This window comes from Procambarus clarkii, chromosome 76 (genome assembly GCF_040958095.1).
Source record: "Procambarus clarkii isolate CNS0578487 chromosome 76, FALCON_Pclarkii_2.0, whole genome shotgun sequence".
Lineage (NCBI taxonomy): Eukaryota > Metazoa > Arthropoda > Malacostraca > Decapoda > Cambaridae > Procambarus > Procambarus clarkii.
In genome coordinates, this window is record NC_091225.1 from 13,442,511 (window position 1) to 13,458,927 (window position 16,417).

The window sequence follows — 16,417 nt, forward strand, 5'->3', positions numbered from 1 at the left end:
AAAAAAAATTGAATTTTTTTTTCTTGCGCACAGGGGTGTAAATCTCCTCAGGACCCCTTAGCAGCTTTAGGGTTAATGATTAATTGAGCCTTGACAAAAAGATACTGTACTGCACAGTATAATGTACACTGTGTAAATATAGAAATGATTTTCAATTGTACAAGTGCATTACAGCTCTTAGTCAACTTTTTTTTTTTAAAGTGTAGTGTGTTATTCTCATGTGAATTAGTAGTAAGCCTAGCTGTTGTGTGAAGTGAATGCCTGAAAAGTATCCACTCGATTTAACGGCCTATATGGGGCTGTACCCTCGTCGTTATTTCCGGAGCTCCGGTATTTCCGAAGTTAAGTCTGGTTGGGTAATTTTTCAAGTAACATTCAGGTAGGATATATTTTATACTGTATAACTAAAATTAAATAAAGTTTATTGTGTAATTGTGTTACAATTTTGTGCCACGCCGACGATTAAGCCAGATGTTGGCTGCTGCATGGATGATGTGTGAACCGCTCTGATCAAGTAGTGGGAAAAAAATTGGTTCATTCCTTTACATTGCAAAATATTTCATGTATCAATCAGTGATTGTTAATATTTTCTCAATAAAATTTTAGAGATGTGTTTTGTTTTACCCTGTACAGTGCAGGTAATGTATTTTTAATGTTACGACACAGGCTGTGGCAGCCTGGCCACACAATGGCGTTCGAGCCTTGTCATTAACTGAGAGATAGCCGAGACGAAATCTTTTGAGCTCACCTTTTCTCTGCTAATGATAAAATATACATTTGCAGAGACTAATATGTAGCTTTTGTTGAAAAAAAAAATGTTGTAATACTATAATAAAATTGGTAAATTGACTTGCAGTACTTTTAACCTCTTAACTGCGCCAAACGAGTATTCTCGATCGGTGGGAACTGCGCCAACCGAGAAAACTCTCGGATTTTTTCGTACCCATTCTGAATGTGTGCAAGGTTGGTTGTGTACAAAATGAACTCATAGGACCTTCAGTAAAAGGCAGCCATCTTGGAAAAAAATTCCCAGAATGCCCTAGGATTGCTGTCTGGGTTAGTACTGAATGAGCAACCATGGGTGGCGCACATGCCTCTGACTCTCAAACAGCTGTCCGACGCGGTGTTGAAAGATTGCACTCTGTCGGTGAAATTCAAACATTATTGTTTAAAGAACATAAGGATCATAATATTGGTGAAGCTAGGTGCAATAAGGACCTAACACAAAGATCGGATGCAAGTTATACAGCGCTTATGATGAAGATACAGCGAGAGTATCCAATTGTAGCTCTGAGCGCCACCCTGGCCCACCTATGATATCTCCAATTTATTTAGATGATACATAGATGAAATGTTTTCTGCGTTCAGTGATGATGCATCTGATTCAAGTAGCATAGATGAACAGTGTTAGCGGCTTCCATGGTGGTGTTTTCCATAGATAATTCGAAGAATAGCTAAATCTCTTCTTGACTGATGGACACTCTTTGAGGCTGGCTGAATCTTTTCCCTGTGTGGGGTCCATACAAAGTGATCTTTTCACAACTACCATACAAATTGATCTTTTCCTGTAATCTTTTCAAGACTGCCGGTCGGCCGAGCGGACAGCACGCTGGACTTGTGATCCTGTGGTCCTAGGTTCGATCCCTGGCGCCGGCGATAAACAATGGGCAGTTTCTTTCACCCTATGCCCCTGTTACCTAGCAGTAAAATAGGTACCTGGGTGTTAGTCAGCTGTCATGGGCTGCTTCCTGGGGTTGGAGGCCTGGTCGAGGACCGGGCCGCAGGGACACTAAAAAAGCCCCGAAATCATCTCAAGATAACCTGAAGATAACCTGCCTTACATTTTACAAGCTTGGCTACATACCACCTACAGGTACTAATGCCAAGGGTGTACGTGAGTGCGTTATTTGCAAGCACACAGAACGAAGAAACAGGAAGCAAAATCTATCTGTACTTTGTGCAATGAGAGCGAAGTCGCGCTGTGTACTATGGACTTCATTGATTATTACTCACTTCCGAAGTACTGTGTAATACAGTGTGTTACTGTGTAAATAATGTGTGAAACTGTACATATTGTAATTTTAGTGAATATTTAACAAGTAATATTGCGACAATAAACATTTATTGTGGACACATTACTGACACATGTATCACAGTTCTATGGAACATTATGAACATTCTACTGTATACATATTGTAAAGGACACAAATATGCATCATATACGATAAAAAACAAATAAAACTGCATTGGAAATACATAGAACAAATAATTTAAAATATATTTGTGGCAACACCCGGTGGTTGAATGGCCCGCGCGACAGTGTCTGGGCGAGTTACGCAAGGGTGACCAGCCCCTGATGATGTCACAGTGCACCTTGTCCACATCCTCACAGCCAGAGTAAGTGGAATTTGGTATTTATTTTTCCATAGACATGTTCATGGAAGAGCATTTATCATTTTACGAAGAAAAAATAATTTTTTGGAACACTTTATTTCATGCACACAGGGGTAATTTCACAAACTCCGAGCAGCACGGTGGTTAATGAAGCTGAAGATTACGAAGCTGTGAAGATTACGTCATCCTCTGCAGTGCTTGTTTAACCCTTTAGTTGCGCATCGCATGACATGATGCTTTGACCTACTTGCAGTACATTGCGCATCGCATTATATGATGCTTTGGAGTACCGCGTAAGATTTGAAAGGCCCGCGGGGTATAGGGGATCCCCATACGCTGCCCAGGGGCTATAGTAAACAGCCACCGTTTTGAAAAAAATCCAGCTCATGCTACTATCGAGTGGGAGGACTCAGTTACCCAGCAGCCACCATGTCGAGCGCACGGCCGAACACTTCCCGGGCATGCCCCACGCAATCACTCACCCAAGAGCAAATAACCAGTGAATTATTTTCCGATGGTGAGGAAAGTGACTTTGATGACTCTTGATATTGATAAAGACTACACACAATTGACCGATGATGATAGCACAGACAGTGAAAATGAGATACAGCCGCCTCCCATAGCGAAGCCTATGCGCTCACACATGCCACCACGCCCAGTGTCTACTCCAATTCACCCTCGACCACACAGTTCCTGTGCTTATTTAGAGTCTGAGGATATTTTCGGTGACGAGTCAGAGGAAGGTGACTTTTTCTGGTTTTAGTGAAGTGGAATCAGAACATAGTGTTACCGAGCCTGGTGCCAGTACCAGTGGTGTTACTGGGCGAGATTTTGTCGCGTCAGCAGCGTCTCGCCCAGCCAAGCGCCACCGCATGGAACAACATGAGGCACCAAGAGCCTCATGTTCACGTGCTTCCACCTCACGGGCACGTAGCGTCCATACTGTGCGTAGACGGGCTTCAGCTCCTGGTCCACGGGGTGCATCGCTTCCCCGCCGTAGTGCCCCTGTTGCGCCCCCTGCGTCTCGCAGGACACCAGGTGTACTAGTGTGGAGTGATGGTGCTGGTTTCATTCCCCGAATTCCTGCCTTTGACAATAACGACGTTGGGATTACAGAGCTTTTCCCTAATAATGGAGAGGATATGAGTGAATGTGATTATTTTACCGCATTCTATGATGAGCCGCTTATGGAATATCTTGTACACCAAACAAACCTTCATGCGGCTCATCTCATTAGAAGAGAGAACAGAATTTTCACAATTGCAACGTTGGAAAACCACCAATGTAGGTGAAATGTATGTTTTTCTAGCGATATGTATGTTGATGAAACACTGTATCAAACACGCTGTCACAGATTACTGGAACAAAGATCTGACTATTCTAACACCTTTCTTCGAGAAATATGTCCCGAGACAGATTTCAGATACTCCTCAGGTGTCTGCATTTTGCAAGCAATGAGGACCGGACAGAGGATGATAGTCTTTGGCGAGTGAGGCACTATATGAATGAAGTGATTGGAAAATTCAGAGATTTTTACGTACCAGCACAGAAGCTGGTGATTGACGAATCCCTTGTACTGTATCCCTGGCCAAAATGGTCACAGGAACTGGATGAAAGCTGGTTTGGCCGGATGAAAATTTGGCATACCGTATTAATCCCGTCTGTGGCTCTAGACGCATGGTGGAGGAGGGGGTGGGGTTAGTGGGTGGTGTCAGGAGGGTGGGAGGGGTGCGTCGGGAGGGACCACCTGGGTACAGGAATTGCCATTAATTTTAGAACAATTAATCATAGCCAAAAACAAATGAAATAAGTACTAGTAATTAGGTGATAACAAATAAATAAGTTTCCTAAAAGCAATGTGCACAGGCTAAAGTTTCCTTCAAAAATATTGTGAGTTTTTTCCTCCTGGTGGCCTACGTAATGTGCTATAGCTGCCCTACCCCAAGTGGACCCGTCCAACACTGGTCAACCCATGTGCGTCCGTCCCTCGTGTTATACACAGTGCTGCGCCATTAGTGAAATATTTTTTTAAATAACTTTTTTATTTTCATAGTAACTTTAAACATTTTTGGCCAAGACTGTGTCTGGTAGCATCATCAATCGTTCTGGAGGTGTTAAGAGGAAGAAGGTTGTCCTAGCAATTAAAGACAAGTTATGTGTTGTTCAACCAGTGAGGCGTCACAGGCAGCCATATGCCTTCAACAAGTGAGGCGTTATAGGTAAGCCAAACGCCTTCAAGAAGTGAGGTGCCACAGGCAAGCCAAGCACCTTCACCAAATGAGGCTTCACAGGCAAGCCAAGCGCCTCCAACAAGTGAGGCGCAAGCAAGCGCTTTCAACAAGTGAGGCATCACAGGCAAGTCAAGCGCCTTCAACAAGTGAGGGCATGCAAGCGCTTCAACAAGTGAGACACAAACAAGCACCTTGAACAAGTGAGGCCTCACAGGCAACCCAAATGCCTTCAAGCAGTGAGGCTTCAGCAGCTGGCAGTCAAAACTAACTTTGATTAATGAACTGTACAGTAATTTTAAGTGTTAATTTTAGTGCTGTGTTGGTATAGGTTACGTAAATTGTTAAGCATTCTAAACTTCAAGATGTGTGGCATCAATCAAGAAGACGAACCCCAACAAGGTAAGTTGATGTTTCTAGTTGAATATTTAATAATTGTATGTGGCAAGGCAATTCAAATTATGTTGTGGTATAAAAATAGTTGGTAATGGTCACTTTTGGACTCGTAGGTGAAAAAGTACCATTATCCGAAAAATGTGATAATCCGGCTGGGAGTCCTTCCCATATAGTCCGGATGATCGAGTGGAGACAGTACGTGTAATAAATTTTTATATTATAAGTGCCGGACAAACCGAGCTCACAGACCAACCAGGCCAACATAAAATTATCTGTTGATTTGGGAAACGTTCCAGTACAATAAGTCACATGACTGTGCATACGGATGATAAACCTCGTGAATATCCTGAGTGTGGCAAGGGATTCGTCTGCGACTTATAAAAGCTCACAGGATTGTGCATACAGCTGATAAACCTCCCGTGTGTCATGAGTGTGGGAAAAGATTCAGATGATGCATTGCAGATGGTGCATTCAGATGATGAACATTACCTAGTTCCTTCATCTGGGAAGAATGAAGACATATTGGTGCATTCGGATGATAAATAGTACCTAGTTCAATTGATCAGTAGACTGTATATCATACTAACAATAAACATACAACCCCAATGAATTTTCCAGTGAGGTTTGATAGAAATTTACTTCAGGACACATACTAGAAAAAGTTTATAAGTTACAAATAACAATTTTTGTGTGTGTGAATTTTTTGGTGGATAATATACATTTATACACTAAAGGGACCTAGCCATATTTATTCTTAAATGTCTTCAAACTGATATTACTTTGAAATTTAACAATAAAAACATAAGCATTTTTACTATTAACACATAAAAACAAAAACTGGTAGAATTTTTCAACTAATATTATTGCAAACCCTTTTGATTGGTTTTGTTATAAAGTTAAAGTTCAATATAGTAGGCTAAGCTAAGCTTTGCTAAGCTAGAACAGAGGATTTTTGGACTTGTAGATTTGTAAACCTCATCCTGTAAACATTCATGTTTCTACATGTTAAACAAGCTACGAGGATGAGGGAAGGGGATGTTCCCTCCATTCTGGATGTTATATTTACAAGAGGAAGAGATATTTATCATTCAGTACCTCTCTCCCTTGGGTAAAAGTGACCATGTCTTTTTGGGAATAAAGTATGCAATGCATTATAATCTGTTAGAAAATAAGCTTGAAGCAGTTGAAAAACCTGATTTGTGGAAAAGTCATTATGGGGAACTCAGATATTTCCTTAAGGAATTTGACAAACACTTGCTGTTAGGACATGAAGTAAATGAGATGTATGTCAAGTTTTGTGAAATATATGATAAAGGCACAACAAAATTTATTCCAAAGGAGAGATGCAGAACTAGGAAAAGGAGATTTGTTTATAGATGTCATCTGGATTTTTCCGAGTTTCGGAGTTTCCGTGATATTTTCTATTTTGATCAAAATATGTATAATGTTAATATTGATAAATGAGCTTTCCTGTCTACTTAGGTAATGATTCCAAAGATCGTCCTTCCTTTCCTCCCGGGAATCTGGATGTAGCAGGTGCTCAATTGTCAAAAGTGAAAAATTTGTTTTGTCATCCGAATGCACCATATCAGTAAATTTTTTAATAATAATTTAAAAATAGTAAATGGCACTATTTTTGCAAAATCATTACAAGATCTATTATTCTAATAGGGGTTTGATAAAATACAGTAGAATGCCTACTGGTTTTACCTGTAATAGGGTTTGATATACAGAGCACCACTTGGTTTCCGAACCCCTTGGGGACGAGACTCGTCGGTTAACATCTAAGTTCGTATACGAGAAATAGAGGGGAAAAAATAAACTAGAAATGTAAAAAGAAATTTTTCCGAAAAATTTATGAAAAAAAACTCTAGGGGAAAAAATCGACAGGTTCATGGTGTAAATGCGACCGTGTTTTGTTTGTACTCACCAATAAGTGAAGTCCTGATCCGCTTTATAAAAGTCCTTAATTGTTCCTAACTGATTATTAACCCTTAAACTGCGCATGGCGTATATATACGCCTTGAGTAACATGTCCCATGGTGCGCATAGCGTATATATACGCCATAGGGTGCCAGGCCTGATTCAAATGGCCCGTGGCTACACGGGGTTCACAGTAGCTTCCTCAGGGCTCTTGTAAACAGATGCCATTTTAAAAAAAAATCGTGGGCAATATTCTCAGGTGTGAGAGGCACAGTACTGTTGGAGCAACCAAGGCCGGCGCACGCAGCATGAGCGAACAGCATTGCTGTTCAGCTTGTGACCACAGCATCGCCGAAAATTGTCAAAATAAATATATAATTGTTATTATTTAGCGATGACAATATTACAGATGACCAATGACTGTGATATAAATAACCAGGGTTGTGATAATAACAGGATTGTTGTAATAATTAGCGCTGTGGGAGGAGTGATGCTGAGAGACGGAGGGAGACAGCATCGTTTACTGACTGTGTGGCCACCTGTTATTGTTTGCATTCACCATACCAGCTCAGTGGTTCTCTATGGTGAACACAAATGTAGATACTTATATATAATGTGTATTAGTGTAATAACAGCAAAAGGATTATGCTGGGAGGAGCCATATGGGTGACGGAGGTGACGTCGTCTGCACGATTTGTCTAGCCGTTTAGAGGGTGGCCACTATGCTCTTTGGGCGCACTACAAGCTTAGGTGTACAGTTACGGTGCATAAAACATGTAGATATTTATATATAATATGTGTATATAGGGTAATAACACTGCAAAAGGTATTGTTGGGGGAGAAAGTTTAGTGCGTGTGACCTTGAAAGAGTGAGGGAGCCGCCAGCCGCCATCTGTGTATAGCGACGACTCTTAGTGCCTGAACAAACTATATCAGCTTAGTTGTACAGTTGTGGTGAACAAAATATACACATACTTATATATAACGTCTGTATATAGTGTAATAACACCACAACTGGTATTGTTGGGGGAGAAAGTTTAGTGCGTGTGACCTTGAATGAGTGAGAGAGCCGCCAGCCGCCATCTGTGTATAGCGACGACTCTTAGTGCCTGAACTAACTATATCAGCTTAGCTGTACAGTTGTGGTGAACAAAATATACACATACTTATATATAACGTCTGTATATAGTGTAATAACACCACAACTGGTATTGTTGGGGGAGAAAGTTTAGTGCGTGTGTTAAGGGAGTGGCAGCGAGTGGCTGGCTGGTGTGTGGCAGTAACTCCTCGTTGCTTTTCGACTCTCAATACCAACTTAGTGGTTCATTATGGTGACCAAAACATGCCAATACTTATATATAACCTGTGTATAGAGTGTAATAGCAGCAAAACTATTTGTTTATAGTTTTATAAACATAATAATTGAATCACTAATATGCACATCATACTTTTGAGTATAGCGATTATTAACCACTTTTATTATATAAATATATTACAATACACACTATTGAATAATATTACTGCAAAAAAACTAAGAAAAAATCAATCGGAGACATTGAAACAATTAGGTAATAATATCTTTGTGGCAACTCCCATCTGTCAACGCGGGTGACGCTGACCGGGTCTGACGACCGCTCTGTCAACGCCCACTTTTTGCCAGACTTCCTCGGTCAATTGCGCCCAAAATATGTCACCTACTATTTTTTTTTTATTTTTTCCGTGCTCTGGAGACACAAATTAACATGTTTAGAAGACGAAAAAAAAATTTTGAATTTTTTTTTTTCTTGCGCACAGGGGTGTAAATGTCCCAAGGACCCCTGAGCAGTGCAAGGGTTAAGACGTCTGGCAAACATCCTCTGGATGTTTCCTGCCAGCCTGCAGGAACATCCTGCCAGCCTGCAGAAACATCCTGCCAGCCTGCAGAAACATCCTGCCAGCCTGCCTGCCAGCCTGCAGGCACATCCTGCAGGCACATCCTGCCAGCCTGCAGGCACATCCTGCCAGCCTGCAGGCACATCCTGCCAGCCTGCAGGCACATCCTGCCAGCCTGTAGGCACATCCTGCCAGCCTGCAGGCACATCCTGCCTAAAATATACGATGATGTACTGTACATTTAAGAAACAAATCTGGGTCACAGGTCTGTGGAGTGTGGTTAGGCTTATGGAGTCAGCCGGTCCCTCCCCCACCACCGACACACCTTCCCCTCTCCCCCACCCCAAACCCATACACACACACACACACACACACACTGATAATTGTAAATACCTACAGCCCACCAGCAAGCAACACGTGGACAAAGGAAGAACTGGATGACAAACGAGAGGGCCTCATAATGGTCATGAGAGATATTATTGTACAAGCAGATAAAGATAAATCACGACTGTTGATACTGGGGGACTTCAACTTTAGAGCAATAGACTGGGAGGCCTATGAAGCAAGAACGGAGGACTTTTGGACATGCAGATTTGTGAACCTCATTCTGGAGACATTCTTGTATCAACACATAAAGCAAGCCACAAGAATGAGGGAAGGAGATATACCGTCAGTACTGGATCTAGTATTCACCAGGAAAGAAGAAGAGATTTTTGACATCCAGTACCTTCCTCCCTTGGGAAAGAGTGATCACGTCCTGTTAGACATTAAATATGCTTTAAGATATCATCTAGAAGAAAATGGGGACATTGAAACAGTTGATAAACTCGATTTAAAGAGAGGCAACTATGGGGAACTTCGAAATTTTTTTAATGAGTGTAATTGGACAGAATTGTTGCTAGGCAGGGAAGTAAATGAAATGTATGCCAAATTTTTAAAACTATACGAGGAAGGCACACAAACATTCATACCAAAACAGAGATGCAGGACCAGAAAACAGGATTGGTTCGACAGAAATTGTGAGAGGGCAAGAGACCAAAAGACACAAAAATGGAATCAGTATAGGAAGAGGCCAAACCCCCAAACATACCAGCGATACAAAGATGCGAGAAACAATTATACAGCAGTAAGGAGAGAGGCAGAAAGAAATTTTGAAAAAGGTATAGCAGATGAATGTAAAACAGAACCGGGCCTATTCTACAAATTCATAAACAACAAATTGCAGGTAAAGGATAATATCCAGAGGTTGAAAATGGGAAACAGATTCACGGAAAATGAAAAGGAAATGTGTGAAACATTAAATGAAAAGTTCCAAAGTGTGTTTGTACAAAATGAAATCTTCAGAGAACCAGACACAATAAGAATTCCAGAGAACAACATAGAGCGGATAGAGGTGTCTAGAGATGAAGTAGAAAATATGCTAAAGGAGCTCGGGAGGAACAAAGCAGCTGGCCCAGATGGCGTTTCACCATGGGTTCTGAGAGAATGTGCATCTGAGCTCAGCATTCCACTTCACCTGATCTTTCGGGCATCCCTGTGTACAGGAATCGTAGCAGACGTGTGGAAACAGGCTAACATAGTTCCAATCTACAAAAGTGGCAGCAGGGAAGACCCCCTCAATTATAGACCTGTATCATTGACAAGTGTAATAGTGAAAGTATTGGAAAAGCTAATCAAAACTAAATGGGTAGAACACCTGGAGAGAAATGATATAATATCAGACAGACAGTATGGTTTTCGATCAGGAAGATCCTGTGTATCGAATTTACTCAGTTTCTATGATCGGGCCACAGAGATATTACAGGAAAGAGATGGCTGGGTTGACTGCATCTATCTGGACCTAAAAAAGGCTTTCGACAGAGTTCCACATAAGAGGTTGTTCTGGAAACTGGAAAATATTGGAGGGGTGACAGGTAAGCTTCTATCATGGATGAAAAATTTTCTGACTGATAGAAAAATGAGGGCAGTAATCAGAGGCAATGTATCGGAATGGAGAAATGTCACAAGTGGAGTACCACAGGGTTCAGTTCTTGCACCAGTGATGTTTATTGTGTACATAAATGATCTACCAGTTGGTATACAGAATTATATGAACATGTTTGCTGATGATGCTAAGATAATAGGAAGGATAAGAAATTTAGATGATTGTCATGCCCTTCAAGAAGACCTGGACAAAATAAGTATATGGAGCACCACTTGGCAAATGGAATTTAATGTTAATAAATGTCATGTTATGGAATGTGGAATAGGAGAACATAGACCCCACACAACCTATATATTATGTGAGAAATCTTTAAAGAATTCTGATAAAGAAAGAGATCTAGGAGTGGTTCTAGATAGAAAACTATCACCTGAGGACCACATTAAGAATATTGTGCAAGGAGCCTATGCAATGCTTTCTAACTTCAGAATTGCATTTAAATACATGGATGGCGATATACTAAAGAAATTGTTCATGACTTTTGTTAGGCCAAAGCTAGAATATGCAGCTGTTGTGTGGTGCCCATATCTTAAGAAGCACATCAACAAACTGGAAAAGGTGCAAAGACATGCTACTAAGTGGCTCCCAGAACTGAAGGGCAAGAGCTACGAGGAGAGGTTAGAAGCATTAAATATGCCAAAACTAGAAGGCAGAAGAAAAAGAGGTGATATGATCACTACGTACAAAATAGTAACAGGAATTGATAAAATCGACAGGGAAGACTTCCTGAGACCTGGAACTTCAAGAACAAGAGGCCATAGATTTAAACTAGCTAAACACAGATGCCGAAGAAATATAAGAAAATTCACCTTCGCAAATAGAGTGGTAGACGGTTGGAACAAGTTAAGTGAGAAGGTGGTGGAGGCCAAGACCGTCAGTAGTTTCAAAGCGTTATATGACAAAGAGTGCTGGGAAGACGGGACACCACGAGCGTAGCTCTCATCCTGTAACTACACTTAGGTAATTACACTTAGGTAATTACACTCTCAAAGGTCACGTGGTTCACGGTTCACTTCAACACCCATACTGTATATCGCTTCCTGCCTGCCTGCCTCCTTCCCAGCCTGCCTGCCTGCCTCCTTCCCAGCCTGCCTGCCTGCCTCCTTCCCAGCCTGCCTGCCTGCCTCCTTCCCAGCCTGCCAGCCTGCTTCCTTCCCAGCCTGCCTGCCTGCCTCCTTCCCAGCCTGCCTCCTTCCCAGCCTGCCTGCCTGCTTCCTTCCCAGCCTGCCAGCCTGCTTCCTTCCCAGCCAGCCTGCCTCCTTCCCAGCCAGCCTGCCTGCCTCCTTCCCAGCCTGCCAGCCTGCTTCCTTCCCAGCCAGCCTGCCTCCTTCCCAGCCTGCCTGCCTGCCTCCTTCCCAGCCTGCCAGCCAGCTTCCTTCCCAGCCAGCCTGCCTGCCTGCTTCCCAGCCTGCCTGCCTGCCTCCCAGCCTGCTTCCTTCCCAGCCAGCCTGCCTGCCTCCTTCCCAGCCTGCCAGCCTGCTTCCTTTCCAGCCAGCCTGCCTCCCTCCCTGCCATCATGCTAACGGGTAGTGTGTGTTAGGCTTATCTTCGGGAATGAGCCGTTCTCACCCCCACCACCAACAAACCACCCGCCCCCCTACATCCCATCTCTCAAGGTCACGCGGTTCAACCGCGTGACTACCACTCACTCCCTGCCTGCCAGCCTGCCTGCAAGCTAGCCTGCCTGCCTGCCTGCCTGTGCCTGCCTGCCTGTGCCTGCCTGCCTGTGCCTGCCTGCCTGTGCCTGCCAGCCTGCCTTTCCCTCCCTAATTCTCACTACTTCCATCCCTTCCTGCCTACCTCCTAGCATCTCTCCCTACCTCCCCCTCCCTCTTAGCATCTCTCCCTACCTCCTAACATCTCTCCCTACCTCCCCCTCCCTCCTAGCATCTCTCTCTCCCCCTCTCTCACTGATTTCCCCCCCCCCCTCATTCATACTGCCTCCCACCTAAGCTCCATCGTCCATCCACCCACCAGTCAGCCATCACTGACGCAATGCGTGCATTTGGAGCCAACATGGTGCACAGATGTTTCTTGATTGTGCAGATATGTAAAACAAAAACACAGAATGTTTTTCCAGCCTTATGGCAATTCAAAATAATTGGAATAATAGGCCGTGAATCTGTGAAGTCACAGTGGGCAAACTGAACCATCGCCCACCCACCACCACAAGCCGGCGTGACGCTTGGCGGACCCCTTCCTACCCGAACTTTGTTCGGGTAGCGGGTAGCATGGCTCCCCAACCCCAATCGGGAAACTGGAAGTTTCGGATAACTAAAGTTCGGAAACCAAGTGGTGCTCTGTAGTTGATTATGGATATATTGTAATGAAATGCTCCTATTGTTAAGAAACACTTTTTTAAAAGAGTATTTTGTAATGAGCAGCTCTGAAAATCAGTTGATTACAGATAATGCTACATAATACACTTAATGTGTGTATATGTTACCACAAGTGAGGTACATAAAGGTATTTATGAGTAAGATGTAATTGTGTCTTTGACACTGATAAAATTAAGTACTGTGGTTTTATATACTGAAAATTAGCTAAAAATATATACTGTACAAGTAAATAAATTTTACCTTGCACCGAGATCCACCAAGCCTGTATGGTGTGCGTTTCAGTATTTCGGAAATCTGGAACGATCTGGAATCTCTTATCTGCAATGAAACAATACATATTATTGCACTTACCAAAACATGGATGAATGTAGAAAATAGAGAACTATTAGATGAATATCAAATAAATGGATTTAATCTATTTCACACAGATAGATATATTAGACAAGGAGAGGGAGTAGCCATGTATGTTAGGTAATATTTAAAATGTAGTCTCGAAAAGACTACATTTCAACAGAAACGTGCCACACACCAGTCACAAGACTGAACCTTATCGAGGCCAAACGTCTAAATGAGAGCATGAACGAGTAAGAAATAATACTTTAACACCAGGCATCATACACACAATGAATGCACCTGCAGACACACAACGAGCACTATCAACATAGCAAAGATTACTCCATAAAAAAAAAATCATTAAATATGATTGACAATGAGATGAAATAATGCACAGTATGTCAATTTTGTGAAATTTTTTCATTACTGAACTAGGTTTTCAATGCTTACATCTGTTATTCTTGGCATTCTTTGCTTCATATCTGAAGCTTCGTTTTAAGTTTCCACTTCAGACGTGTCTTCCGCAGCTATGCATCTCCGGTTTGCAGCATCAAAATCATCTGCAATAGCTGAATATAATTAATAATATATCAGTGAGATATATATTTATCATTACCTAGTAGTAGTGAACACTAAGAAATAACATAAATCAGCTTTCTAAAGAGATGTTTAATAATATGACACACATGATTTGGAACTTATAACTGGGTTAAGTACTTTGCACATAAGTCTCAAGGAGCCATTAGGAAACCCTGCTTGTGATTAAAATATTATGCTGTTTTTATATACTGTATGTGCAGCACAGTACCTCGCCTTTCCATACACCAGCACTGGCCCTCACCTCTTAATACACCAGTACTGCCCCTCACCTCTCAATACACCAGTACTGTCCCTCACCTCTCAATACACCACCACTGCCCCTCGCCTCTCAATACACCACCACTGCCCCTCACCTCTCAATACACCACCACTGCCCCTCGCCTCTCAATACACCAGCACTGGCCCTCGCCTCTCAATACACCAGCACTGCCCCTCACCTCTCAATACACCAGCAATGCCCCTCGCCTCTCAATACACCACCACTGCCCCTCACCTCTCAATACACCACCACTGCCCCTCGCCTCTCAATACACCAGCACTGGCCCTCGCCTCTCAATACACCAGCACTGCCCCTCACCTCTCAATACACCACCACTGCCCCTCGCCTCTCAATACACCACCACTGCCCCTCGCCTCTCAATACACCACCACTGCCCCTCACCTCTCAATACACCAGCACTGCCCCTTGCCTCTCAATACACCAGCACTGGCCCTCGCCTCTCAATACACCAGCACTGCCCCTCACCTCTCAATACACCAGCACTGCCCCTCGCCTCTCAATACACCACCACTGCCCCTCGCCTCTCAATACACCACCACTGCCCCTCGCCTCTCAATACACCACCATTGCCCCTCACCTCTCAATACACCACCACTGCCCCTCACCTCTCAATACACCACCACTGCTCCTCACCTCTCAATTCACCAGCACTGCCCCTCGCCTCTCAATACACCACCACTGCCCCTCACTTCTCAATACACCAGCACTGCCCCTCACCTCTCAATACACCACCACTGCCCCTCGCTTCTCAATACACCACCACTGCCCCTCACCTCTCAATACACCACCACTGCCCCTCACCTCTCAATACACCAGCACTGCCCCTCGCCTCTCAATACACCACCACTGCCCCTCACCTCTCAATACACCACCACTGACCCTCGCCTCTCAATACACCACCACTGCCCCTCGCCTCTCAATACACCACCACTGCCCCTCACCTCTCAATACACCACCACTGCCCCTCACCTCTCAATACACCAGCACTGCCCCTCACCTCTCAATACACCACCACTGCCCCTCACCTCTCAATACACCAGCACTGCCCCTCGCCTCTCAATACACCACCACTGCCCCTCACCTCTCAATACACTACCACTGCCCCTCGCCTCTCAATACACCACCACTGCCCCTCACCTCTCAATACACCACCACTGCCCCTCACCTCTCAATACACCAGCACTGCCCCTCGCCTCTCAATACACCACCACTGCCCCTCACCTCTCAATACACCACCACTGCCCCTCACCTCTCAATACACCACCACTGCCCCTCACTTCTCAATACACCACCACTGCCCCTCACCTCTCAATACACCACCACTGCCCCTCACTTCTCAATACACCACCACTGCTCCTCACCTCTCAATACACCAGCACTGCCCCTCGCCTCTCAATACACCACCACTGCTCCTCACCTCTTAATACACCACCACTGCCCCTCACCTCTCAATACACTACCACTGCCCCTCACCTCTCAATACACCACCACTGCCCCTCACTTCTCAATACACCACCACTGCTCCTCAGCTCTTAATACACCAGCACTATAGCCAGCACCAGAATCTAATAATATTATAAAATATAAGTGTTTACTTACGATAATATTTGCGTGATTGCATGAAGCGTTTGTCTTCTTGCTGACTGCACGGACCACAAACTGACCGCTTTGTTGATGTTCCTGGCGGCGGATGACGCTGTGACGTCACAGGTGAGGGACGCTTTGCGCACTACTCAATCGTCGCTTGAACCCATCATAAAAGTTTTGTTATTTTTATTATTTTATTTTTATTTATTTTTATACAAGAAGTTACACTGGAGGTTAACAGAGAATATAGAAAATAAGTTGAATTAACATTCTTGTAAAGCCACTAGCACGCATAGCGTTTCGGGTAAGTCTTTAAACTAACAGTTTTTTTTTTGATAAATTAACAGTAAAATTGATAAAAAATGTTACCAGGTATTTTATAGCTTTTCTTTACAGGTACAGATAATTTTAAGTAAAATAATTACAGTAAAATCAACAAAAATGTTTACAGGTAATTTGAAGAAATATTGACACAAAAGCAGAT

General features: G+C 43.3%; 1 pseudogene; it reads right to left on the reverse strand.

Annotated features, from left to right (window-relative positions):
* Positions 1-16,105, reverse strand: part of LOC138357084 (zinc finger protein 271-like) — a 94,668-nt pseudogene extending 78,563 nt beyond the window's left edge.
* Positions 16,106-16,417: the final 312 nt, after the last annotated feature.